Genomic DNA, 26,621 nt, shown 5'->3' with positions numbered 1-26,621 from the left:
GAAACTGAGGCAGATAGGGTTAAGAGACTTGAGGATTTCTTGGCAAAGGTACTGGAATGGTTGATGATTTCCTTCACCAGCTCATTTTATAGATGAGGAAACTGAGGCAGATAGGGTCAAGAGACTTGAGGATTTCTTGGCAAAGGTACTGGAATGGTTGATGATTTCCTTCACCAGCTCATTTTATAGATGAGGAAACTGAGGCAGATAGGGTTAAGAGACTTGAGGATTTCTTGGCAAAGGTACTGGAATGGTTGATGATTTCCTTCACCAGCTCATTTTATAGATGAGGAAACTGAGGCAGATAGGGTTAAGAGACTTGAGGATTTCTTGGCAAAGGTACTGGAATGGTTGATGATTTCCTTCACCAGCTCATTTTATAGATGAGGAAACTGAGGCAGATAGGGTTAAGAGACTTTAACCAGGGTCACAGAGCTAGTGAATGAAGTCATATTTGAATTCAGGAAGAGAAGTAAATACCATGGCAACATGGAAGTGTTATAGGACGTCCAAATAGTGAAATTCAGTTAAATTCCACAAGTACATATTTAGCTGAGGTAGTAGATAGAATGTTAAGTTTAGATAACAGCTGGTTTGGCTGGAATGTAGAATTCCTGAATCAGTCAGTCAACTAGCATTTAGAAAGCTGGGCTAAGTGCAGAAAATGCAAAAAGAAAGACCAAACAAAATAGCAGCAGCAACAACAAAGCTGGTCCCAGCTGTCGGGGAGCTCTCAGTCTAGGGGGAAACAAATGCAATGACCAAATGCAAACAAGATATATGCAACCCAAGACCCCAAACCCAACAGTATGGAACTGTTTCTTCAGTGGGGGAGATCAGTGCAAGCTTCACTCTCTTCAAGCCTTTAGACCTCCTTTGTCTCTAGTCACTTCAGTCTCTGCAGTTGCTTTGGGTGCTTCTGACTTCCATCTTCCAGAGAGAAGCCTTTGGAAGATGCCAAACTTACTTCTGGCTGCTGAAGGAAAAGATTGTGAAGGAATGGATAGAAGAGGAGCTGGGAGTCTCCATCAGGTGGCAATCCCCTACTTGCCAGGGGAATCTTCTCCTTGGAGGAGATCTAGGACTCCCTCTCAAGTGAGCTGACTTTCCTCACTCCCAGTGACAGTTTCTTCACTCTATATCGTCTGGTAAATATTTTGTAATCTTCTTTGATTTCTGACTAGCTATTGTCTTGGAGAAAGGGATTTCTATGTGCATTCATTATGGAACTGGTATTTGGTAGAAAGGTTGTCCAGGCTTGGATATCAATCAAACTTGGGGGCCTCTTTCTTCTCATTAAAGAAATGACTATCAGAAGTTTAGCTTGAATTTTCAGATGAAGACATCAAGGCTATCAGTAATCCAATATTATTGTGCTATAAGAAATGATAAGCAAGATGATTTCAGAAAAAAAAAACAACTAGAAAGATCTGCAGGAATTGGGAGAATATTGTACACCCTAATGGTGATATTGGATGATTGATTATTGGTGAAAGCTTGGCTACTCTCAGCAGTGCGATGATTCGGGACAGTCCTGAAAGACTTAGACGGGGAATGCCCTCCACCTCCAGAGAAAGAACACTTGGAGTCATCTTTCACACCAGTGTATTTATGGTTTCATTTAGGGGGATTCGGTTATCACAGAGTAAATGGAGAATTGGGTATAAGAAGACTGAAGGAAAGGCTTATGAATCCAAGATGAGAAAGTCAAGTTTCACTGAGTCTGTGAAGAATCGTAAATACCAGGCTAAGGAGTCTTTTATCTTAGAAGCAACGGGGATCCCTGAAAGGGTTGAGACCAAGGCAGTCACATAGTCAGACCTGTCAAGTTTAACAAGTTAATAAGCATTTATTAAACACCTGTTATGTACTAGACATTGTGCTTACACACTGTGGATACAAAGAAAGAGAATGCCAATCTGTTAGGAAGATGGTCTTGGCAGCTGAGTGGAAAGCGGATTGTAGCAGGATCATAGCCTCAAAACCTGGCACCAGGAGCAACATGCGTCACTAAATTTCAAAGCCAAGTCCAATTAAAATAGTGGGTGGCTCAGTGGATTGAGAGCCAGACCTAGAGACAGGAGATCCTGGGTTCAAATCTGGCCTTAGCCACTTCCTAGCTGTGTGACCCTGGGCAAGTCACTTGACCCCTATTGCCTAGCCCTTACTACTCTTCTGCCTTAGAACCAATACACAGTACTGATTCCGAGATGGAAGGCAACAGTTTTTATAAAAAAAAATAGTAGACAAATTCAGTCAACTTAGGATCATAGCATAATAGATTTAATGTTTAAAAGGAGATCAGATGAAAAGAATGCTCTCCTCCTCCAGAAAGAGAACTGTTGAACTCTGAGTAAAAATTGAAGTATAATTTTCTCATTTTATTGTTCTTGCTCTTTTTAAAATTTTTATTTTTATTTTTTTATTTTTTATATTTTTATTTATTTTTTTAAATATGGCTAATATGGAATTGTGTTTTATGTGATTTCACATGGATAATTAACATCATATTGCTTGCCTTCACCAGGGAGAGAGAGAATTGGGAACTTTAATTTTTGAAAGAATGTTTAAAAATCAATAAATTTTCAAGAAAGGCATAAAAATTTCAAAAATAGAAACACAAGAAACATTATTTATATATACTTATTTTTTCCAGGTGAAGCCTTCTATGGCTCAAGGAGGGGAGGGGAGAGAGTGAAATTCCCTGGGAATTTTAATGTAATCAACCAAAAAATTAATTAATAATAATTTAAAAAATTAAAAGGCTATCAGAAATCATCTAGCCCAACTCCCTCATTTAATAGGAGAAGAAATGGGATCCCAGAGAGCTTAAGGGACTTGTTCACTGGGCCCAAAGGTACTTAAGTTGTAAAGCCAGGAAACAAGCTCATGTTTGCTCTACAAATCCAGCATTCTTTACATTAAACCATATTGCCAACTTCTAACCATTCATCACCTTCCCATTACTTATGGAATGCTTCCATGGCATATTAAAAAAAAGAATAAATTAGATTTCCCTACAACTAACCCTCTTCCTTAACCCCTACAACTTCCCTCTTCACTTAGCCTAAATGCCTCTCTTTCTTCAAAGTTTAGCTCAAATCTACCCCACTTCGTAAAGTCTTCCCTAACCACAAAAGTACGATAGAATCTCTTCCTCCTCAGAACTCCTAGAGAAGTCATTGTCTATGCCATCCATGTAGCCATATAACCTAATGCCTGCTTTTATTGTTAATTATATTTTTGTATGTGTTTGTTTCCTCAACTATATAATAAGTTCTTTGAGGGCAGAGATTGCTTTATACCTCTTTGTTCCCTGTCCCTTTCCTTTTAGTGCTTAATATGGTATATTGTACACAAAAGTCATTCAATACAAATTTATTAATTGACTGATTGATTGCTCTGAGGTTTTTTAAAAATTTTTTATTTAATATTTTAAATTTGGGTACCATGACTTAGCTGCCTTAGTACTTTGGATCTTCTCACCCTGGAGATATCCCTCCTCCATGGCCTCTATTTGAGAAGGGACCAGGGGCAGTTATCCTTCCTTCCCATCTGACTTTGCTTCTGACTTTCCAGAAATTCTTTAACACCATGTCCCAGGCAGGATCTCTTCCCCACCCAATTTCAGCTTCCTTTTGTATTGTTTTCATTCAGTAGAGTGTAAGGTCCATTAGGGAAGGCAGGAACTATCTTTCTTTTTTTCTGGTATTTGTATCTTTGGAGTTTGGCATAGTAAGCTCTTAATAAATGCCTGTTTCCTCCTTTTTCCCTCCTTTGCAGTCCCATGTAAAGTTCAATCTATCTTTCTTGGGAGAAATACTGTCTTTTGAAATCTCATTGAGAAGTCACAGCACCAGAGATGACTATTCCTCTTAGGAATAGAAGAAAAAGTCAGTAGTGAAATATGTTAAGAAAAGGCTGATTGGTGTTTTAAGTGGTTTATTTGTTTTTTTTCATCCTTACACTTTTTTTTTAACCCTTACCTTCTGTCTTGGAGTCAATACTATGTATTGGTTCCAAAGCAGAAGAGTGGTAAGGGCTAGGCAATGAGGGTCAAGTGACTTGACCAGAGTCACACAGCTGGGAAGTGTCTGAGGCCAGATTTAAATCCAGCACCTCCCATCTATAGACCTGGCTCTCAGTCCATTGAGCCACCCAGCTGCCCCCTTAAATTCTTATACTTCTGTCTTAGAATCAACACCGAGGATTTGTTCCAAGGCAGAAAAGCAGTAAGGGCTAGGTAATTAGAGTTCAGTGACTTACCCAGAGTCACACAGCTAGGAAATGTTATAAGTGGATTTAAAAATAATTTTTGTTCATTTGTTTCCCATTCTTCTTGACACCATTTGGGGTTTTCTTGGCAAAGATATTGGACTGGTTTGCCATTTCCTTTTCCAACTCACTTTATAGATGAGGAAACTAAGGCAAACAGGGCTAAAGTACCTTCTCAGGATCAGACAGCTAGTAAGTTTCTGAGGTCAGATTTGAACTTAGTTCTTCCTGATTCTGAGCCAGGCACTCCATCTACTGTACCACCTAGTTTCCACAGTCAATCAATAAAGGTCAACATGTGACAGGTTGTTGTTATCTGTCCTTTAAAAAAAACCAACACCTTACCTTCTAAGGCAGAATAGTAGTAAAGGCAATGCAATTGGGGGATGTGTCTTGTCCAGGGTCACACAGAATTTTCTGAGGTCACATTTGAACCCAGGACCTCACCCCCATCTCCAGGTTTGGCTCTCTATCCACTGAGTCACCTAACTGTCCCTTTGTCTTTTGTTTCAGAAGAGGATCAATGACATGAAGAGGGTGAGATATCTTGACTTGCCAGTGAGTTGGATTTAAGTGAGGCAGAATTGTGTTATTGGCCTCATTCTCTCTTCGAGTGGTTCTAGAAATACAAAGACAACAGTTCCTACTTGGGGATCAAGGGTGGGAGTAGAAAGCATATATCTATAAGCACAAGGTAGTTTTAGGAGGAAGAGCACTAACAGCTATGGGAATCAGGAAACGCCTCATATAAAAGTTCATGCCTGTCCTAAAGTGTGAGGGAATCCCAGGATTCAAAGAGGCAAAGATGAAGAGGGAAAGAGCATTTGGATATAGGGGAATAAACAATTCAAAAGCAAGAACACTAGAGACAGAGTGCTATGAGAGAGGACCAGCAAGAAGGCCAGTTTGTCTACATCATAGTGTGCATGAAGGGGAATGATGTGGAATGATGCCAAAAAAGTTCAAGTGTGGTCAGGTCATGAAGGGCTTGAATGCTAACAGAGGAGTTTAGCATTTGTTCCTCGGTGGTCATTGGAGCATCACTTGGGAAAATCACTACTGCATCTATGGGAAGGATAAATTGGAGTAGGGAGAGATACTCAAGGCAAAAAGCCCAATTAAGAAGAAAATGTAATAGCCCAAGTGAGAGGTTATGTGAGCATAAATTCAGTGTTAATTGTGGATGTAGTGAGAAGGGGACAGATGAGAAAGATGCAGTAGAGATAGAAACAAGATTTTGCAACCAACTGGATGTGTCAAGTAAGGAGGAGTGCAGAGTTGAAGGTGACCTGGGGTTGTGAACCTGGATAATTGGAAATTTGGAAGAGGAGTGGATTGGGGAAGAAAAGAATGAACTCTGTGTTGATCCATTGCATTGAGATACTTGTGAGACATCCAATTCTAAATGTCTAGTAGACAGTTGGTGATAAGTCTAAGGGCTTAGGATTAATTCACCAGGGTAAATATATAGTTTAGGAAATCATCAGCATAAAGATGATAATTAAATCTGTGGGAACTAATGAAAAAGGTAGAAAGAAAATGTAGAAAAAGGACAGAGCCTTGGGGTAAATTTGATATTAGGAGAATGAATATGGATGGTTATCCAGAAAAACAGTGTGAGATGGAGCACTCTGGAGAACTAAGATATAGCAGAGTCAAAAGAACCCAGAGAGGAGAAAGTATAAAAGAGGTCTTAATAGTATAAATAGTACATAGAGGTCAAGAAAGGTGAGGATTAAGAGATCATTGGTAACTTTGGAGAAAGGAGTTTCAGTTGAGTAATAAGATCAGAAGCTGACTTACCCAAGATTAAGAAATAAGAAGATAGGAAATGGAGGCAATAAGTAAAGGCAAGATTTTTTAAAAGAGTTTGGCCGAGAAAGGCAATAGCAGGCATGAGCACCCTGTTCACGTCTAGGGTTGTAGCTTAAGAGGATGGTCAGATCTAGTAAGAGTTTTTCAAGGAGGTACATGACTTGGGCACGTAGGAAACAAGAAAGTAGCTCTAATGGGATACTGAAGGATAGGATAGTAAGAGAATGAAGATTAGAGAAAGAAGGTATAATTGTGTGGGTAATCTGCTGTAGAGTATATGATCAAGGATACAAGTACATGAGATGACCTTGGCTAGTAGAAGAGCAATCTATTAATCCAAGCTTGGAAATAATGAGAGAATGGGGGAATGATTCCACAAGATTATGAGATGTAGAGAAGGGAGGAAACCTCATGACAAATAATGACATGGGAGTCTTGAGAGAAGAGAAGGTTTGGAACAGTTTATGGGGAGTAGGCTAGAGAATTAATTAGGAAGCAGCAAAAAGGATTATCTTATTGTGGGAAAGGCTCATTTGAGATGAGATCATATAAATTTTTAGTGGACCTAACCAGTTCCATTGCATGCCTTGCTCCAACTCCATTTAACAGCTTATATGTAGAAGTGAAGGAGGTAGACAGTGGATAGTCAAGGTATAGATTTGGGAAGGAAAGAGAACAATTACAGGACAAGACATGGAGATCAAGGATCCTGAGAATATAATATTGAGTTGAATGAGTTATTAATGGGAAGGAGGGAAAATGAAGCCAGAGCAGGAGTACTAACCTGGGAAATACCTCAAGAGGGGTCAACTTGGAGGTCATGGTGAGGTTGAAGAATGAGTTTATGGAGGAGTAAGGAAAGCACAGAGACCTGGAAAATGACAGGTTAGGATTTAACAAAAGAATTTCTTAGTTCTTTATAATGGAAGTAAAACAATTCTGAGTAATGGCAAAAATCAAGGGGCATGCTTGTCCCTGTATATATATATATAGCTTAAGTGGGATGGAAGAGTTGATCACATAAATTGAACAGATTGAGGAAATGGGGGTCAGAATGTTCCCTCATGGAGCTGAGAAAGCCTCTAGTATGTAAAAGCAAGAATTGGAATTGGAAGATAGTGAGATACTAAACTCCTTAAGAAAGGAGAGAGAGTGACCTGGAGACTAATAGATAATAGGAACCAGCATCTAGATTGGGAGAACATCAAAGAAAGATCCTCAGTGATGATATTGTTAAGTAATTATGACATGGCAATGGGGAGCAAGAAGTATTTTGACTACCTGCCTAGGATCAGTGTGTTGAGGTTTATGAGAGAAGATATCACCAGTACTGGAAATAATGGCCAAGGCTGAAATATATTTATATTTTTTTCAGGTGCTGTGGGAGAGAGGAATTTCAGATCCAACTTTCTGTGATTACATCATATAAGAGGAAGTATGTAAGAGAGTTATTAAGGATGTCATCAGCAATGCCTGACTGATTAAAAAAAGAGATGAGCCAGTCTCAGAGTGAGAGCAGGGAATCACTGATGGGAGATCACATGATTTTTTGGTATTCACGTAATGTCAAGACACAGGAAGGCACACAGTATATTGGGTCAACTCTCTGATGGATTTATGGGAAGACAAAGGTAAGAGTTGTATAGCATTGGCAGGAGTGAATGTGATCAATATCTCATGGGATGATGACATAAATGCCATATGATATTATGACATGACAAATGACATAAATGTCACATCATAACCTATTTTTCTATCACAGATAGCTTAATGTAATGATCAAACTTCCCCTCTCAGTCCTCTTTATCTAGATGGCTGCAGCCCACACATCCATCAACCGGAACACCAGGACATAGTCAGTGCAGGTGACTTGCCATTTGCCCTGTTGCAGCCTACTTCTCCCCATCAGGACCAGAAAGGCTCTAGAAGCCCTACTTCTTCAGAGATGGAGATTAAAGGAGAGAAATAAGGAAATAATCCATTCTGTTTAGGAATCTGCCCTGGGACTAAATTATTCAAATTAGAGATTAAGTCAATTTTCACTTCAACTTTCTGTATGCAGGTAGCTCAAATTTCATCTTATCCAGATGATCCCTTACCTTCTCTCTTAGAATCAATATTAAGCTTCAGTTCCAAGGCAGAAGAGTGTAAGTGACTTGTCTAGAGTCATACAGGTAGAAAGTATCTGAGGCTAGATTTGAACCCAAGTCCTCTCTACTCCAGTTCTGGTTCTTTATCCACTGAGCCACCTAGCTGCCCCCAAGGCTCCATATATTTTCACTGCCTTTCCTCCAAGCTTTGAATTGTCCTCCTGGCTTCCCTGGCTCTTTTTACATCCCAGCTAAAATCCGCCTTCTATAAAAAGTCTAGAAACTTCCTTTTGTTGATTATCTCTAATTTATCTTGCATATATTTTGTTTGTGCATAATTGTTTGCATCTTATCTCCCTCATTAGACTGAGAACTCCTTGAGAGCTGGGACTATTCCCCCCCTCTTTCTTTGAATATCCCCAACTTGTAGAATAGTGCTTTGCTTAGCAGGTGCTGAATCCATGTTTGTTGTCTTGACTTAATGGCATGTTTTGCAACTGGCCTTAGAAAAACACAGCTACATATGAATATACAACTATATGACATACAAAAAAATTAAGGCACGAGAACTCCATTGAATAATTCACATCTGACTTCAGTAGCTATGGTTGCTTTTGAATTTCTCACCAGAATTAGTCTGGGGCTGGGAAGGAGTTCGAATGATTATATCTTTCCAACATACTCAGCCAAGAAAGTTCAGAGAATAGGTTTTAGCAGGGAAGTTCCCCCGGTTAACGCTCAATACCTTTGGCCAGGTCCTCGGCAAGCTGTATTTAAATCTAGGAATGCTCTGGCCCCTGAATTAACTAGATATCGTCCTCAAATCTAGATCTGGCATTACTTTGAAGGGAAAGTGAGACAGATTCGCCTCCATACTCTACTGCAATAACAGCAATAGGACCAATTTGTTGCCCAACAATACCCAAACCAGTTTCAGGACATCCTCTTTCACCAGCTCAAACTTCCAGTCAAACTGGTTGTCTTTCGTCTGGTCTGGAGACCGTGACAGGCCTAAAATAAGGGCAAAGAGGACCTCGGTGATAAGATTTTTCATGGCTTTTTTTGTTGTTGTTTGTTTGTTTGAAATCAGATCTATTATTTTATCTGTGGAGCGCTTCTACGAGCAAATTATAATCTTGGAGAATTGCCCGGGCATTGAGAGGTTAGGTAACTTGCCCAAGGTCCTTCAGCCAGGGTGTGTCAAGAATACAAGCAGTCCTTCTAGGTTTCCAGAGTATTTTATAAATATGATGCCATTTGATCTTCACAAGAGCCCTACGAGTATTACTCTAATTTTATAGTTGAGGAAACTGAGGTGGGGGGAGGTTAATTGTCTTGTCCAGTCACCCGTCCAGCAAGTATCTGACGCCAGATTTGAACTAGGGTCTTCTTGGCTGCTGGACCAGCCCTCTAACCACTGAGCCATCTAGCTGCTTCAGATGTAGAGGCTGAACTGGGGTCTTTCTGACTCTTTGCCCACTCTGCAATGTCCACCCTCTCTTTCCTAGGTCGGCTAAAGGAGCACGAGTTAGATATCAAATCTAGACCCGGCATTGCTTTGAAGGGAAAGAGAGACAAATTCGCCTGCCTACGCTCCTGCAAAATCTGATTCTTTTGGTTATCAGTAGAAAACTTTTATTTCAGGGCAACCTCAGCTGTATATTTGTATATTTTGTAGGACTATTAACAGGGGCCGTGAATAGTTATTGTGGATCATTCACTTATCCAGGAAGACCTGGAGTAACGCTTGAAACTAAACATCTTCAAGTGCATTCTTGTGTTTGTTGCCATTTCCTAACATGGGTTGGAGAATCTCTGACCATTTTGTATAAAAACCTACTGCCAAGGGCATAGGAGAAAACCATCCCAAGAACCCCAGATCCAAAGAAAAGCTCTCTTGTACTAGAATCTCCTGCAGGTAGCAAGTGTGGAGCATCCTGTAGGGGCCAGATGACAAGTGACCATCTAGATGCTTAAGAAGAGCCATTTTCTGATGTTCCATGATTGTGGGTCTGGCACAGTGTGGAAAAATCTTCTGATTGGCTTTGGAGCTAGAAGAGCTGATGACTCAGGCATTGCTGAATTGGACCAAATGGGTCCACCTTATATAAGGGTGACACACCCTTTCATTTATCTCCTTTCCTTTGCAGCTGGGAGGAGATAGGGCCAGCCCCAAGAGTTGGGTGGGGGAGGTGGGACAGACTCATCTTCCACCCAGTCATGGAGGGTGTGAACAGATGCCAACCTTTGACTTTTTGTATTCATTCCTGATCTTAGGTGAATACAAGATCCAAGAAGGCAGTGTCCAGCTTTCCTCTGGAAGTTCTGGAGAGCCAAGGGGGATGAAAGATCCTATAGCAGTTAGAGTTGAATGGCAACCATGGAAGTGGCCACTAGTAATGGCTGAAAGCAGTAGAAATGGCCACAGTTGGATAGAGAAAGACTATGGTGGCGGCTTCCGGGAGAATGACCCCTTATAGTGGATAGAAATGTAGAGTAGAGATTCTCCTTGGAGTCCACTAGAGAATTACACCTACAGGGAACTTCATAAGGAATCCACAAAGGGAAAAGTGTTCTAGGGTCAGGAGTTGAGAGGTAACCCTTTGCCAGAGGTATGTCCTATTTTATTACTTTTTTTTTTACTATTGTAAAAAACTATTATGTTTTATTACTATTGTACTTTAAGTACGGGACTTCTCTTTTTTATGGAAATATTTTTTTTTCTGGAGAGAATATTTTTGGACCAGCTTTTATTACTATTGTACTTTAAGTATGGGACTTCTCTTTTTTATGGAAATATTTTTTTTTTCTGGAGAGAATATTTTTGGACCAGCTTTTATTACTATTGTACTTTAAGTATGGGACTTCTCTTTTTTATGGAAATATTTTTTTTTCTGGAGAGAATATTTTTGGACCAGCTTTTATTACTATTGTACTTTAAGTATGGGACTTCTCTTTTTTATGGAAATATTTTTTTTTTCTGGAGAGAATATTTTTGTACCAGCTTTTATTACTGTTGTACTTTAAGTACGGGACTTCTCTTTTTTATGGAAATATTTTTTTTTCTGGAGAGAATATTTTTGTACCAGTTTTTATTACTGTTGTACTTCAAGTATGGAACTTCTCTTTTCATGGAAATATTTTTTTTCTGGAGAGACTATTTTGTACCAGTTTTTTATACCTTAAAAAATACCTTTTTCTAAAGGGTAATTGAGGTTACTAGTTAAATGTTAATAGAGAGCGCATCAGTATGTGCTCATAATCAATGGTTCTAGAAACCCAAGGATTAACCCTAGAAACCTGAGAGTTAGCCATCTGGGGACCACAAACCAGGAGTGTGAATTAGGAGGGGGATCCTGGAGAAGTTTTCTACAGTTGAATGTCCCAAGGCTTAAGTTAGGAAAAGTGCTTTCTTTGCAGATCTCATTTGAAACCAAATAATTCCCTCGTTTTACAGATGAAGAAATTTGGACCTATTGAGGTTAAGTGAATTGCTCCTTCGTCATCCAAACAGTAAGTGGCAGAGGCAAGAGTCAGACTCAGGTCCTTTTAGTCCAAATCCAGCTCCTGTGCTATCACATCATAATTCTCACTTTGGGGGAGACAGAGTAGATCTCAAGAAGCCAAAAGAGCTTTACTGGAACAAGGGACAGGAGATCAGGGATCTAATCATGGCTTTGCCACCTGCTTGCTACATCACCCTGGATAAGTCATTTAACCTGCATGAAAGATTCTATGAAAGATCCCATTAGCTTAGATGACTCCTCTGGAAAAACGACAAAGTTGGACTAAATGATCTGAAGAAGGAGGAGGAGGAGGAGGAGGAGGAGGAGGAGGAGAAAGAGGAGGAGGAGAAAGAGGAGGAGGAGGAGAAAGAGGAGGAGGAGGAGGAGGAGGAGGAGGAGGAGGAGGAGGAGGAGGAGGAGGAGGAGGAGGAGGAGGAGGAGGAGGAGGAAGAGGAAGAGGAGGAGGAGGAGGAGGAGAAGAAGAAGAAGAAGAATTTTTTCTTCACAATGACCAGTTGTGAATTTTTGTACTTCCATAAAAAATATGGACATATGTTTTGTAAGATAATACATGTATATTCCACATCAAATTGTTTACCCTCTTTGGGAGGAGGGAGCCAAGAGAGGGAAAGAGGCCATTTAGATCTTATAAGTTTAGAAAATGCATGTTGAAAATCATTTTGAAGAGTAAATGAGGAAAATAAAACAATTTTTTAAAAGAATTGTTTGTTCAGATCTATGACCTCATCTATCAAAGAATGGCTCTGGGTTTGGTCTATTTGTATGGATTCCCTACCCTTCAGCTACATTCAGAGGAGAGGCCTGCTGGCACATGGTGCCCCCTAGTGATTCTTAAGCTTAAAAAGCTTGGCTTGAGTTCAAAATCAGATCAAAATGATACTCCTAAGGCCCCACCCATCTCCTTGGGGCCAGTCAGTATTTACTACATGACTTTCTATCTTGGTAGGAAGAAAACAATTTTCTTAAAATAGAAAGCATTGATATCAAGAAATGGTTCTATGACAAATGCAATAAAAATCACCCAATGCAATCATTAGGCCCCTTCCTGGTCTCACACCAAGAGGGAGGACAGACTGGCATCTGGACAGGTTTGCCTAAAGGCCACACACACCCCAGGGCTCCTCCTGGGGCTATTACCTTCCTCCTAAGGCATCTTCTTCCCAGTTTCTTTTTTTAGAAAACTTCTTCTTTCCAGAAAGTTTGCCTGTGCCTTCTGAGACCAGAATGTCTTTGATTCCCAAGACTCATGGTATCTTAAAGGCCCAGAGGAGTTCCTTACCATAATATTGTGCTTTCAATATACTTTAAAAAAAAACCAAACAATCTTTACCTTCTGTCTTAGAGAATCAATACCACATCTCTAGGCCTGATTCTCAATCCACTGAGCCACCCAGCTGCCCTCTGTAAGATTAAAAATTAATATCCAATACTTCAAGTATTATATTTTATAAGATTTATTAATAATCACTTGAAGTAGAGGAAAGTAAAAAAACCATCAGTAAAGAGTTTTCTCAGACTACAAAAGTATGTGTGTGTGGGAGGGAGAGAGAAAAAGAGAAAGAGAAAGAGAGAGAGAGAGAGAGAGAGAGAAAGAGAAAGAGAGAGAGAGAGAGAAAGGGAAGGTGGAGCTACATAAACTTATCTTCAAAACATAAGGAAGTAATGTCAGGACAAAAGGAAAGGGATGCTGTGAAATAAAGTTCAAGGGTAGAAAATTCTAATTACACAACCCTTACCAATATACTTAATTTTTTTTTCTTTTTTAAATTTAGAATATTTTCCCATGGTTACATGATTCATGATCCCTCTCTTCCCTCCCCCTTCCCAGAGTTGACAAGTAGTTTCACTGGGTTATGCATGTATCATTGTTCATCAACATCATCATGTTCAAAGCATTAAAAGATATTCCTCAATGAGAAGGAATTCAAGAAACTGGGGAAATATTTTTTATAACAAGTTTCTTTGATAAAGGACTCATTTCTCAAATTTATAGGGGATTGAGTCAAATTTGTAAAAAAAAACAAGCCATTCGTCAATGGATAGCTTATCAGAGGATATGAACAGGCAGATTTCAGAAGAAAAAATACAAAGCTATTTTTAATCATATAAAAATTCTCCAAATCACTATTGATTGGAGAAATTCACATTAAAACAACTCCAAGGAACTGCTTCATACCTAATCAAATTTTTGGCTAACATGACAGAAAAGGAAAATGATAACTGTCGGAGGAGAGGTGGAAAAATTGGTACACCAATGCATTGTTGGTGGAATTGTGATCTAGTTCAACCATTCTGAAAAGCAATTTGGAATTATGCCCAAAGAGCTATAAAACCATGCATATCCATTGAACCAGCAATATCACTACTAGCTTTGTATCCCAAAGAGATCAAAGGAAAAGGACCTACTTGTACAAAAATATTTATAGCAATTCTTTTTGTCTTGGCAAAGAACTGGAAATTGAATGACCATTAATTGGGAAACAGTTAAACAAGTGATTGTGATGGAATACAATTGTGTGATATGCTTACATATTTGCATGCATGGTGTATATTCCAGTTGAAAGCAAGCTTTGTTTAGGGAAGGGGCCTTAGGTCATGTTTGTGTTTTATTCCTAGCACTTAATGCAGTGCCTAGTACATTGTAGGCAATTTATAAATGCTCAATAATTAAAGTCAATGAACCGCTCTGAGCTTTGGATTCTTCATCCATAAAAGAGAGAAATAATACTTGTTCTATCAGCCTCAATGAATATTTGTAGGAAAATGTGTTGTAAACTGTAAAGGTAAAATATTCCTTTATAATATACCAGCATGAATTAAAGGAAGTTCTTTGTGATACTCTGTGTTAAAAGAAGCTTTAATAATGTTCCATGAAAAGAAAGGATGAAAGCCTGAATTAAGGGGATAGCAGTGGGATTGGAAAGGAACATATGGATGCAATAGATATGACAGGAGTGGAATCCATATGATATGGAAACTAATTGCATGTTGGCTTTGGAGAAGGAGGGAAGGGAGGAGAAAGAGTCAAGAATGACTCCAAAGGTCAGAATGCACATCAAAGCATACTATTTTCACCTTAGTTTACTTGTGTTTTTGTTCTATATGAGTATTCTTTTACAATGAAGAATATGGAAAGGTGTTTTGTATAATAACATAGGTATGACCCTGATCAAATTGCTTACCATCTCCAATTTAGATCTTATTATTTTGGAAAATTATTATTACATGTAATTGGGAAAAGAAAAATTTTAAAAAGGGATACCTCCAAAGTTGTGAGTCTGAGTGACTGTGAGAAAGGTGGTGCAAGAATGATTAAGGGTCTCAGACTGAATCAGCTGACAATCAAAAATATGAGTATTTCACACACTTGGAGAGAGATTTGCTCATCTGTTTCTAGCTCAATTGTGGTATACACTTGCTAGATATATTTGCTAGGATGTCATCCAATTATTTCTTGGCAATTTTTTCTTGTATTTGTTCAAGGTGCCTAACTTATTTACTTTCATATTTTCTTGTGCATAGTACTGCCTCTAGGATATTTATTTAAATATATTTCTGTTTCCTTATGTGAAAGAAGGATTAGAAAACATATTGACACTGATGTTTAAATCATGAAGTTCTTAATGAAATGTTTCATGAATAGAAAATATGTATGTTTTATTTGCCCTAGAATGATTTCTAAAACTCTAAAAAAATTGTTATTCAATCATAAAAACTCTGAGCTTCTAAAAAACTGTGCATACCCTTTGATCCTGAATATCACTATTGGGTCTCTATACCAAAGAAATTAAAAAGAGGAAAGGATCTACGTGTACAAAAATATTTATAACCGCTCTATTTGTGATGGCAATGAATTGGAAACTGAGGGAAATTGAGAGATCATCAACTGGGGAATAGCTGGACAAATTGTGGTATATGTTGGTGATAGAATACTATTATGTTATAAGAAATGAGAAGTAAGATGATTTCAGAAAAAGTGATGCAGAGTGAAATAAGAACCAGGAAAACACTGTACATGGTAACAGCAATATCGTATGATGATCAATTGTGAAAAAACTTAGCTATTCTCATCAATACAATGATCTGGGATAATTCTGAAGGACGTATGACACAGAATGCTATCCATGTCCAGAGAAAGAACTGTTGGAGTCAGATGCAGATCAAAACATACCATCTCGTTATTTCTAGTTTTATTTTGGGGTTTGGGATCTATATGAGCATTTTCTTACAACAGTGAACAATATGGAAGTAAGTTTTGCATGACAAAACTTGTATTACCCAAATCAAATTGCTTACCATCTCTGAGAGGAGGGGAGGGCAGGAAGGAAGAGAGACAATTCGGATCTTATAATTTAGGAAAATGCACATGGAAAATTATTATTACATGTAATTGGGAAAAGAAAATATCTTCGAATAAAAAATAAAACAAAACAAAAACTTTGGACCTCAATTTCCTTATCTGTAAAACAGAGATAAGAAAACCACTAACTATTTTGTTGTTTGTCCTTCATCTTCCAAGAGGACCAATGCCACCCATCACAGGGTCATGTCTTGACTTGCACATGAATTGGATTTAAATGGAGTTGCACAAAGTCATCAGTGTCAGTCTCCTAAGTCATCAAAGTCCAGGGGCAAGATTATAGTCAGGGGATTGGCAATGGCCCAGGAGACAGTGGATGACCTTGATGTCTTCAATGTCTGACCAAGCTCTAAGCATCCCACAGAGCCTGCTTCAGTTAACTTCATAGCCTTTGGAACAAATTGTTTTTATCTGCCCCCTCCATCCGGGGAAGTCTTTGTATGTTTAATGTAGATATCCCCCTAATTCACCAATGGGTTTTATGATAAAAGATGGAAAGGTTTGCAATTTGCAATTTTCAGTTTTTGCAGTTTTGCAAATTGCAAAACTTTCCAACCTTTATCAGAGTTTGTGGTCCATCAACTTGGGGCAGCCCATCTGCTGAAAGGGTTTACTTGTGTGTGGCCACTGTGTGTTCTATAGCTTCTTGGAGCCACGAGGGAGAGGTGGGTACCAGAGGGGCATGAGCATTAGACCAGAGGTTCTCCTTGCACACCTGTACATCCCTATTTCACAGTAGTGGTAACTGCTGGGTGTATAAATGGAGATTTTGAGTCTTTGGACTTCATCCCCCAGAAGTCCTTTAGAATTTCCCAAAATTCCATTTTTCCTGCGTCCCCACATTTTGCATAATTGTATTTAAGTAGCTATAGCCCCTCCCTCATCCTCTTTTGCGCCTGCTACTGTGCTGAAGTCAGGTAGTTCTTTCCCTTTAGTTATTATTAATAAAACTTTATAAAATATAATATTTAGTTATTGATTATTAATTTTAGAACCCACATGGGTTATTGGAAGGAAAATTCCCTGTAAATTTTAAGGTGCTATAGGAACATGAGTTATTATTGCTGTTAAAATTCTCAAGTCTCAATCTTAAAGGCCTTATTAAATATGAAACATAATTAATTATTTATAAATTAGCCTTCATCCCTGTATATATGCTTGCTTATTACTAAGCTAATATTTCTGTTTTGCTACTTTAAAGAATGGGTGGTTTCAAAAACAAAAACACTTGCCATTCTTACTCGCATTTTCCCCAAAACTCAGAGATCTACCAAATGTGCCAGTTTCTTTCATTCAACAACAAAACGATGAGTGTATCTCTGGGTTTGTACATTTATCGTCTTTCCTTCTTGCTACGCAACCAGTCAACCTTCCTTTCCAATAATACATCATCTCAATAATATTCTTTATGCCAGTTCTTACATACAAATTATTGCTACACACCGACTGCATCCTTCACAGGCATCGTTCCCTCAGAAGAGTTTGTCATTTAAATTCTTCTGAGGATGTGGAATTTCATGATTTATAGTTAGATACCATTTGGGGGATAATAGTGATGGAACCTCATGGCCTGGGCACCTTCCCCTTAGCTGCTAGGCATATTTGGGTTGGGTTTGACTTCAGGGAATTACCCTAAAAGGGTCATTTTCTTTCTTTTGACTTGTTATGCTTCTACCTGGCGTTTCCTCTAGGACAATCTTCAAATAAAAGTTAAGTATAAGTAGTGTCTAGGTTTCCACAGGGGTGAGTAAAAGGAGTCCCTAGCTCACTAACAAGCAGTCAGAGTAACAATGTGGGTTTAGGGCATGAGATAACCTTTATTTTATACCATGGAAAATGAAGACAACACAGAGGACTCACAGGAGTCTATAAATGGGTACAGAAAACATATAAAGTACTCAAATAGCCTATAAACTTCTCCCAGAAGGCAATTCTATTTTGGAGCTTCGGAACAAGAAATAGCCCTTTCTATTATACCTGTACCAAGTTACTCGTTGTAATAACAGGGCTTGGGGCAGCAGGGTCAGAGCCCTGGTTTCCCCAAGCCATGGGTCCCTTTTGTCAGCCCTGGGGACTAGAAGGGTGATTCTTTTTTCTCTAAGAGGCAGGTTGTTCAGGAAATCTCCTCCTTTTTCTAGAAGGCCAGGACTCTAAACTGTTGTACTTGGTATCTTTCATGAAGTAACCCACATATAACACTGCCTACAGGGCAACTTCCCCTTCTCTGTCTAGAAGGCTAGATTCTAGAGATCATGCCACCGAGGGTACCAAAACATGCCCTTTTTAGGGCCATGGGTGGCTTAGTGGAGACAAGAGGTTCAAATATGGCCCTAGACACTTCCTAGCTGTAAGACCCTGGGCAAATCACTTAATTATCACCAGTTACCCAAACCTTTACTGCTCTTCTTCCTTGGAACCAATATTCAGTATTAATTTTAAAACAGAAGGCAAGGATTAAAAAAGAACAAAACACATCCTCCTTTTTTAACACAGGAGGTTAGGGTTCAGGGATATTGTCTATACTTGGGTGAGGGGACATGTGCATGCCTTTTTCTGCCAAGTGCTTCTTCAGAAAAACCCATCAAATGGAATACTATTGTGCTCAAAGGAATAATAAACTGGAGGAATTCCATGGGAACTGGAACAACCTCCAGGAAGTGATGCAGAGCGAGAGGAGCAGAACCAGGAGAACATTGTTCACAGAGACTGATACACTGTGGTATAATCGAAGGTAATGGACTTCTCCATTAATGGCAATGCAGTGATCCTGAACAACTTGGAGGAATCTACAAGAAAAAACATTATCCACACTCAAAGGGAAAACTGTGGGAGTAGAAATACAGAAGAAAAACAACTGCTTGATCACATGGGTCGGTGGGGATATGACTGGGAAAGTAGACTTTAAATGATCACCCTGGTGCAATTATTAATAATATGGATCTTGATCAATGACACATGGTAAACCCAGTGGAATTGCGTGTCAGATACGGGTAGGGGCTGGGGGAAGGAAAGAACATGAGTCTTGTAACCATGGAAAACTATTCTAAATCATCTAATTAAATAAAAGAAAAAAAAAGAAAAACCCATCAAAGACCTGGATGCAGCCATTTTTCAGTCTTAAAAAGTCCTTTCTCAGGAACCAAACCCCTCCAGGGGCTTTGGCAGGCACATCCTTGCCTCCTTGGGGTGCATCCCAGCTGCCCAATTATCAGCAGGCAGACCCAGATATTGAAAACCATTTGGAAGTTGGCTTAGGTACCCCAAGGTACAATGTCCACATTCTTTGGGCAGAGGTCTTTTGTTGGCCTCAGGCAAAATCTCATGCTCTGAGCCTCATCATCATGATCCAGAAGTTCTCCAGATTCCATCAGGGGATTTCCTCAGCCAATCTCTCTGACAGCAGGGTAAAGATGATGGGCTTTTTTTTTTTTCAGTGATGGATAGTTTACAATGCAATCCCAGATACCCCCTTTTAAATTCTGATTCTATCTCATTATCCATCTAGAGCCCTTATAGAAGAAATAAAATAATGGTGGTTTTTTGCCTCCGGTCTTCTCCTTTAATTAATACTTGGCTTGATGTCTTTACTTAGCAAATTGTTGAATAAAATAATCCTTGATCTTTTCTGTTATGGAATCTTATGTAATTATGATGTGTGTGTGAGAGACGTGTTTGAGGGGAGTCTTTAATACTTTTCCTTCTCTCAGAGATAGTATTTTCACTATGTTTCTCTAAAAGCAATTAGGGGAGAGATGGGAATAGGTGTTTATTAAGCACCTACTTATGTGCCAGGAACTGTGCCAAGCTCTTTACAAATATGCTTTCATTTGACCCTCACAATAACCCTTTGGGGGAGGTGCTATAATTATCTCCATTTTATAGATAAGCAAACTGAGACAGACAGAGGTTAAGAGACTTGCATGAGGTCACACCTTTGGTAAATGTGTGAGGGTTGGAATTGAATTCAGGACTTTCTGCTACTCTATCAGCAGTGCCACCTAGCTGCTTCTTTTATTTTTTTGCTTCCCTTCCCCTCCCCCCCATATGAATTAGTTTATTTAGTCAACTTAGAACATTATTTCTTGGTTACAATAATCACATTATTTTGCTCCCTCCCCTCCCCCCACCCTTCCTGCAGCCAACACACAATTTCATTGTGTATTACTTGTGTCCTTGATCAGACCCTATTTCCATGTTGTTGGTGTTTGCATGAGGATATTCATTTAGGGTCTACATCCCCAATCATATCCCCCCCAACCATGTGTTCAAGCAGTTGTTTTTCTTTTGTGTTTCAACTCCCACAGTTTTTCCTCTGAATGTGGATAGTGTTTTTTCTCATAGATCCCTCCAGGTTGTTCAGGATCACTGCATTGCCACTAATGGAAAAGTCCGTTACATTTGATTGTACCAGTGTTTCCGTCTCTGTGTACAATGTTGTCCTGGTTCTGCTCCTCTCGCCCTGCATCACTTCCTGGAGTTTGTTCCAGTTCACATGGAATTCCTCCACTTTATTATTCCTTTGAGCACAATAGCATTCCATCACCAACATATACCACAATGTGTTCAGCCATTCCCCAATTGAAGGGCATCCCCTCATTTTCCAATTTTTTGCCACCACAAAGAGCACAGCTATGAATATTCTTGTACATGTCTTTTTTCCTTATTATCTCTTTAGATACAAACCCAGCAGTGCTATGGCTGGATCAAAGGGCAGACAGTCTTTTAGTGCCTTTTGGGCATAGTTCCAAATCACCTAGCTGCTTCTAACAGCAGAAACAACAAAAAATAGTAGAGGACTGGCACTGGAATTCAGAGAGATTAGAGTTTGAATCCCCTCTCAGATGCTTCTTGGGTAAATCACAACCCCCAAACCTTAGAACAGGGTCTTTCTTTGTGAGAATTAAATAATGAAGTAGGCAGAATGCTTTTTCAAACGCTAAAATGCTACCACATAAATGTTATTATTATTATTCTTCCTTTCAGTCATCCATCTGACCTTAAAGATATGGTCCACTGGTGAAAACTGCTGATGAAGGTCCAACTATTTCCTTCTCATGTTTTCATCAAGAATGCCCTTTATTGCATTCTCAGAATAGCCTTCTATTTTACAGAGATGGGAAACTAGGCATATTGTTTGGAAGTTGCTATCATCCCCTGCGCCATCTTGTTTTGTAAAAACACCATTCATGGCCTTTTCCTATTCTCTTGCAAACCTCTCTTGGAGATCTCTTAAGAAATGAATCTTTAGTGCTTTATAAACTGTGTTATTTGGTTGGGTCCATCTGCTCTTCGGGATTTTATCTTTTAAGTCTTATCATTACTTTTTTTTTTAACCCTTACCTTACATCTTAGAAACAATACTGTGTATTGGTTCCAAGGCAGAAGAGAGGTAAGGGCTAGCAATGGAGGTTAAGTGACTTGTCCAGGGTCACAAGGAAGAAAGTGTCTGAGGCCAAATTTGAACCTAGGACTTCTCATCTCTAGGCCTGGTTTTCAATCCACTGAGCCACCGATCTGCCCCCAACTCTCATATTTTTCAATTTTTATATTCCAGAATCTAGCATAGTGGTTTGTGCATAGAAAGCTAAACTTAATAAACTTCTTTTCATTAAATATTCATTAATATCACACTATAGTAGTAAAAAATAAAATGTACTTACATAAAAATGTATTTAAAAATGGAAATGAGAGGGGGAAAAACACAGGAAGACACACATTAATAGTTGACACTTTCAGTTCTTGTGGTCTGAATCAAGCCACTGAAAGTGTAGTAAATCAAGCCACTGAAAGTGGAGTAAAACTCACAAACCTGGCCTGGGGTCCATTCTGCTGCTATCAGCCTGGCGTGGCATAATGTCCCTTGGGATAACCAGGAATGTTGCCCTATTTTGATGTCTTGGTCACTATCACAGGAATACTAAGGTCTCAAGAACATACAGCCACAACTTCTTGTATAGGGAGGACAAAGGCTGCTTAGGGCAGGTAATTAATAACTTCCCCGAGGCCAAAGTATGGCATCAAGGGAGGAAAAACAGAAAACCTGATATCTAGGAATTACAGAAAGATGAGGCAATACACCTTCTTCTGATGGTCAATTTCTTTCTTGAATTCTTCCTCCTTTCCAAAATTCCATCTCATGGGCATCTCTGCCCTGCTTGCCCATACACACTAGACTGATCCAGAATCTCTCTGATGATAGAATTTTGTGAGAACAAAGCTGACTTCCAGAAAGCCTCTCCTTTCATGTATATAAAAATGTTATTGCTTTGTAACTTTCTTAATGTCCCTGTGGCACCAGTCATGGATCCCTATGGCTCTTCAAGCCAAAATGATCTTTCCTGGACATCTTGTTAGTTGTTCAGTTGAGTACAACTCTATGTGACCCCATTGACAAAGCCAAAGTTGTTTTTTTTTGTCCAAAAATCTTTCATATAACAAGGAGGAAGAAAGTCAATTTTTGTTCTCTTGACAAAGATACTGGAGTGGTTTGCCATTTCCTTCTTGTGTGTCCTTATAGATGAGGAATGGGGGCAAATAGGGATTGAGTGACTTGCCCAGGGTCCCCCCAGGGTCTTCCTGATTTCTCACCAAGCTTTCTATTAAATGCAGTGTGTTATTTGTCACTTTGTAACTAAATGCCACTATAAATGTTTTTGGTTTAATAATCATGACTCAGCCTATTGAATCTATGATCTCAACAATATGAAGTTCTCACATGTGGTGCTGATTGCAAGCTATCCATCTACACCTTTTTTTTTTCTGGGAGATTTCTGTTGTTATTAAAGGAGTTCTGAATTTCCCAAGGATAATCCAGTTCCCCCTCCTTTTGTTTAATTCTGGGTCCAATTTATTGTTCATCTGAATTCAATGTCCAAGATGGATGAGTGCAAGAAGTTGTCTATCTAACTACGTGTTGTAATATGGGTAATATAGTCATTTACTTGTTTTTATTTCCTATGAAATAATTATGCCAACTCTTTTGAGTGGTTCTATAACTTCTCCAGGAGGTTCTTCAATATTTTGTGCCCTGACACAGCCAGGATGAGGCCATCTGCAAACAGAAGCATTTGGAAAACCCACATGCTCTTTCATTTTTACTTTCTGACTCTTTTTCATGGCAATGAAAAACAGCTTTGGGGGAGATATTTCTTTGTTTTGTGCCTTTCTTGCTAATTAATGATGGCTGAGCTGTTAAAGTTTTCTCTTTTGTTTTTCCTTTCAGGAAATCTTGAATAATCATGCAAGACATCCAGTTGGAAGAGATGTTGAAGCAGCATTTAGGAGGGGAATGATAAAGAAGGAAATGTAGGCAGTGTAAAGACAAAAGGTCTCCATGGTCTATTAAGAAATTAAAAAGAGGGCAGCTAAGTGGTCAGTGGATAGAGTCAAGCCTAGAGATGAGGGATTCTGGGTTCAAATCTGGTCTCAGATATTTTCTAGCTATGTGACCCTGGGCAAGTTATTTAACCCCCATTGCCTAAGTCTTACCCTCTTCTGGCTTGGAACCAATACATAGTTATTGATTCTAAGATAAAAGGTAAGGGTTTGTTTTTTAAATTTTTTAAAAATCTTAACATAACTTGTCCATTTTTTATCTAATTATTGCCTTTCCAGTTTTATGAATGAACGCTTTGGGGATGACTTTGACTAGTTGGGTTTCTCACCAAGCTTTTTTAAACTGATTTTTTATTCCATTGTTTTTTCTGAAGGGCTGGCACTCAATCTTCCACTTTACCTCTCTGGGAAACGTTATCCCTAAGTTTATGTTTTAAACCAATACAGCCCTTTGTTGTAATATCTTTCTGCTTGGCTAACAAGACAAATATTTGTTAAAGTGCATTTTTAGGCTCTGAGAGTCTCCTACTTAAGAAAATTGGTTTCCATTGATCCATACTGGCTATCTTGCCATCTTCCCCATCACTTCCCAGAGACAGAGACACACAGAGAGAGGAGGCAAGCACAGGTAGAGCTATTGGCCTTGGCAAAGAGAAGGTTCATCACTTCCTCAGAGGCAGGAGTAATGGAGGAGAAAAGTGGTAAAGATGGAGAAGGATTTTGAGACATTCAATAGACTATGGGAATGAGGGAGTTCACAGTTAATATCTCTATTTTCCCATTAAAGTAAGAAGCAATGTCATTTCCTGAAAGAAGGGAGGACAGGGGAGCTTTTGGAGATTTGAATAAAGGAGAGAAGGTTTGGAGCAGATGTTAAAGTTAACAGGATATGATCAGTCAGAGGCTAAAACAATAGGCTGAACTAGGATGAAATGTAATCTATATAAATGTAAAATCTTATATTGGGATTCAAAAAAATAATTTTTACAAGTACAAGATGTAAGAGGCATGGTGAGAAAATCATTTGTCTGAAGGCCTGAGAGTCCTTGTGCAAGTTTAATATGAATTAGAAGTATAATATGAGAACCCAGAATTAATTTGCCAAACTAATGAGATGCTTGTGGCTAAATAGAGATACAGTTTTCAGAAACAAGGAGGTAACCATCTTACTGTATTCTGTCATGATCAGACTACATCTGAAGGATTTTGTTCAGTTCTAGGGGCCCCATTTCAAGAAAGCTACTGATAAGCTGGTGAGCATCCAGAGCAGAGCAAAGAACCTAGAACTTGGGCCATAGAAACACTGGTTGGAAGTGAGAATGTTTATCCTAATCAAGAGAAAACTTAGGGGGACATCTGAGGGATGCCCTCAAGGATTGGAAGGATGATTAGACTTGTTCTGTTGGATCCCAGAATAGTATAGTACTAGGAAGAATTAATGGCATTTGCCTCAATTTAAAGAAGAACTTAATAATTAAAACTATTTAAAAGCAAAATATGTTGCCTCTGGAGTTGATGGGTTTCTCCTCTTACCTATGAGGATCAAATGAGACTTTTCAAGTGTAAAAGTATCAGCCCGGTGTTTTGGCAAGGAATAGGTGGTAGATTAATTTTTGTTTTTAAACCCTTACCTTCTGGCTTAGAATCAGTTTCTAGGCAGAAGAGCAGTAAGGGCTAAGAGAGGAGGGGGTTAAGAGACTTTCCCAGAGTCACACAACTAAGAAGTGTCTGGGGTCACTTTTGAATCCAGGTCTTCCTGTCTCTGAACCACTTAGCTGCACTCTGCTTTATAAATTCTTATTCCCTTTTCCCCCTTATACAAAACGTGGGTGACCAATCCAGGGAAGTGGTGGAAGGCTGGTCTACACTCAAACACTCCATCTTCCCTGTATAATTGAAAATATGGTACCCTAAAAAAGAACTACATTTCCTAGGAGTCCACTGACTTCCTGTCATTACGTATTTCCTGTAGATAGGGGATATTAGGTGGGGACTTGGAAGGTCCCACATTTTTACTTCCGGTCTTGGTGGTGGTAAGGTGGGTGTTTGAACAGGCTTATCAGGCATGGGCACATACATGGTCTTTATTTTGTATCTTCTTTATTCCTTGATTTCTAATGATCATTAATAAACCTCTAAAACTATAATATTTTCATTATTAAGATATAATTTTTACACCCCATGGCTGTGGTCTGTGTTCAAAGCTATAGGCACTAACACTTTTTATTGTAGTATTTGTGTATTTTACCATTTAACACATAAAACGGAACTACCATATTTATTAGTTTCCTATCTTTTTTAATATCGCTGATGTTTTGGAGTGTTTTGCCTCTTACTCCATTTTCTCTATAAGCTTTTGTATTTTTATTGTAGTTTTTCAAAGCATGATGATTTAGGAGCAGATATGTTGTATTATAGCAGAATTGCCTGAATTAGTTAGACTCAATGGGCTCTACAGTCTTCCAATTCTGAAACTTGATGCTTCTGTAATTTATCTAGGCATTTCTTGTTAAACATGTATAGTCTCTTGGGAGAAATTAAATTCAAACTGGCAAATATTATTAAATGCCTACTTTGTGTAAATTACTGTGCTAAGAACCGGGGATAAAAGAACAAAATTTAAAATATGCTGTCTTCAAGGAGCTTATAGTACCAAAATAAAGGCTCCATATATCATCTAACTATTGTATCATTGTTAAACTCACAGCAAAAGTTGGATTAATAATGCATGACATGAACCCTCTGGTAGGGTAATATCCTTCTTGCCACGGCAAAGGATGACCTCAATAAATTCCAGTCAAGTATTCTTTTACTCCTTGGTCTAGTCTAATCCTACAAATACATATATGCAACGAATAGTACCTTTCATGCTATCGATACCACTTGAGATTTTTATTACTTTGTTGTTTAGTTGTTTTTCAGATATTTCCAACTCTTTATGGCTCCATTTGGGATTTTCTTCTCAAAGATGCTGGAGTGGTTTGCCATTTCCTTCTCCAGCTCATCTTACAGATGAGGAAATAGAGGTAAACAGGGTTAAGTGATTTGCTCAGGATCACATAGCTAGTATTTGAGGACACATTTGAACCCAGGACTTTCTGTTTTTAGGTCCAGCTTTCTATCCACAACCAAGGAATATTTCTAACATTTTTTTAAAAATGTACAAAACTGAGTTAATCAAAAGGAATCATCCTTGGTTATGTCATTCAATCATATTAA

The 26,621-nt window shown here is 38.8% G+C and overlaps 1 long non-coding RNA gene across 1 annotated transcript; it reads left to right on the top strand.

Moving 5' to 3' along the window:
* The first annotated feature begins 2,465 nt into the window (after positions 1-2,465).
* Positions 2,466-26,571, top strand: LOC103100648 (uncharacterized). Its single transcript, XR_008915623.1, has 3 exons — positions 2,466-4,833; positions 7,466-7,721; positions 23,290-26,571. It is a non-coding gene; the product is annotated as an uncharacterized LOC103100648 (long non-coding RNA).
* The last annotated feature ends 50 nt before the right edge of the window (positions 26,572-26,621 follow it).

The sequence above is a fragment of the Monodelphis domestica genome, chromosome 1 (assembly GCF_027887165.1).
Source record: "Monodelphis domestica isolate mMonDom1 chromosome 1, mMonDom1.pri, whole genome shotgun sequence".
NCBI classification, from domain to species: domain Eukaryota; kingdom Metazoa; phylum Chordata; class Mammalia; order Didelphimorphia; family Didelphidae; genus Monodelphis; species Monodelphis domestica.
Note: the sequence above shows the minus strand (reverse complement) of the source record. Positions and strands in the feature narration are given on the sequence as shown.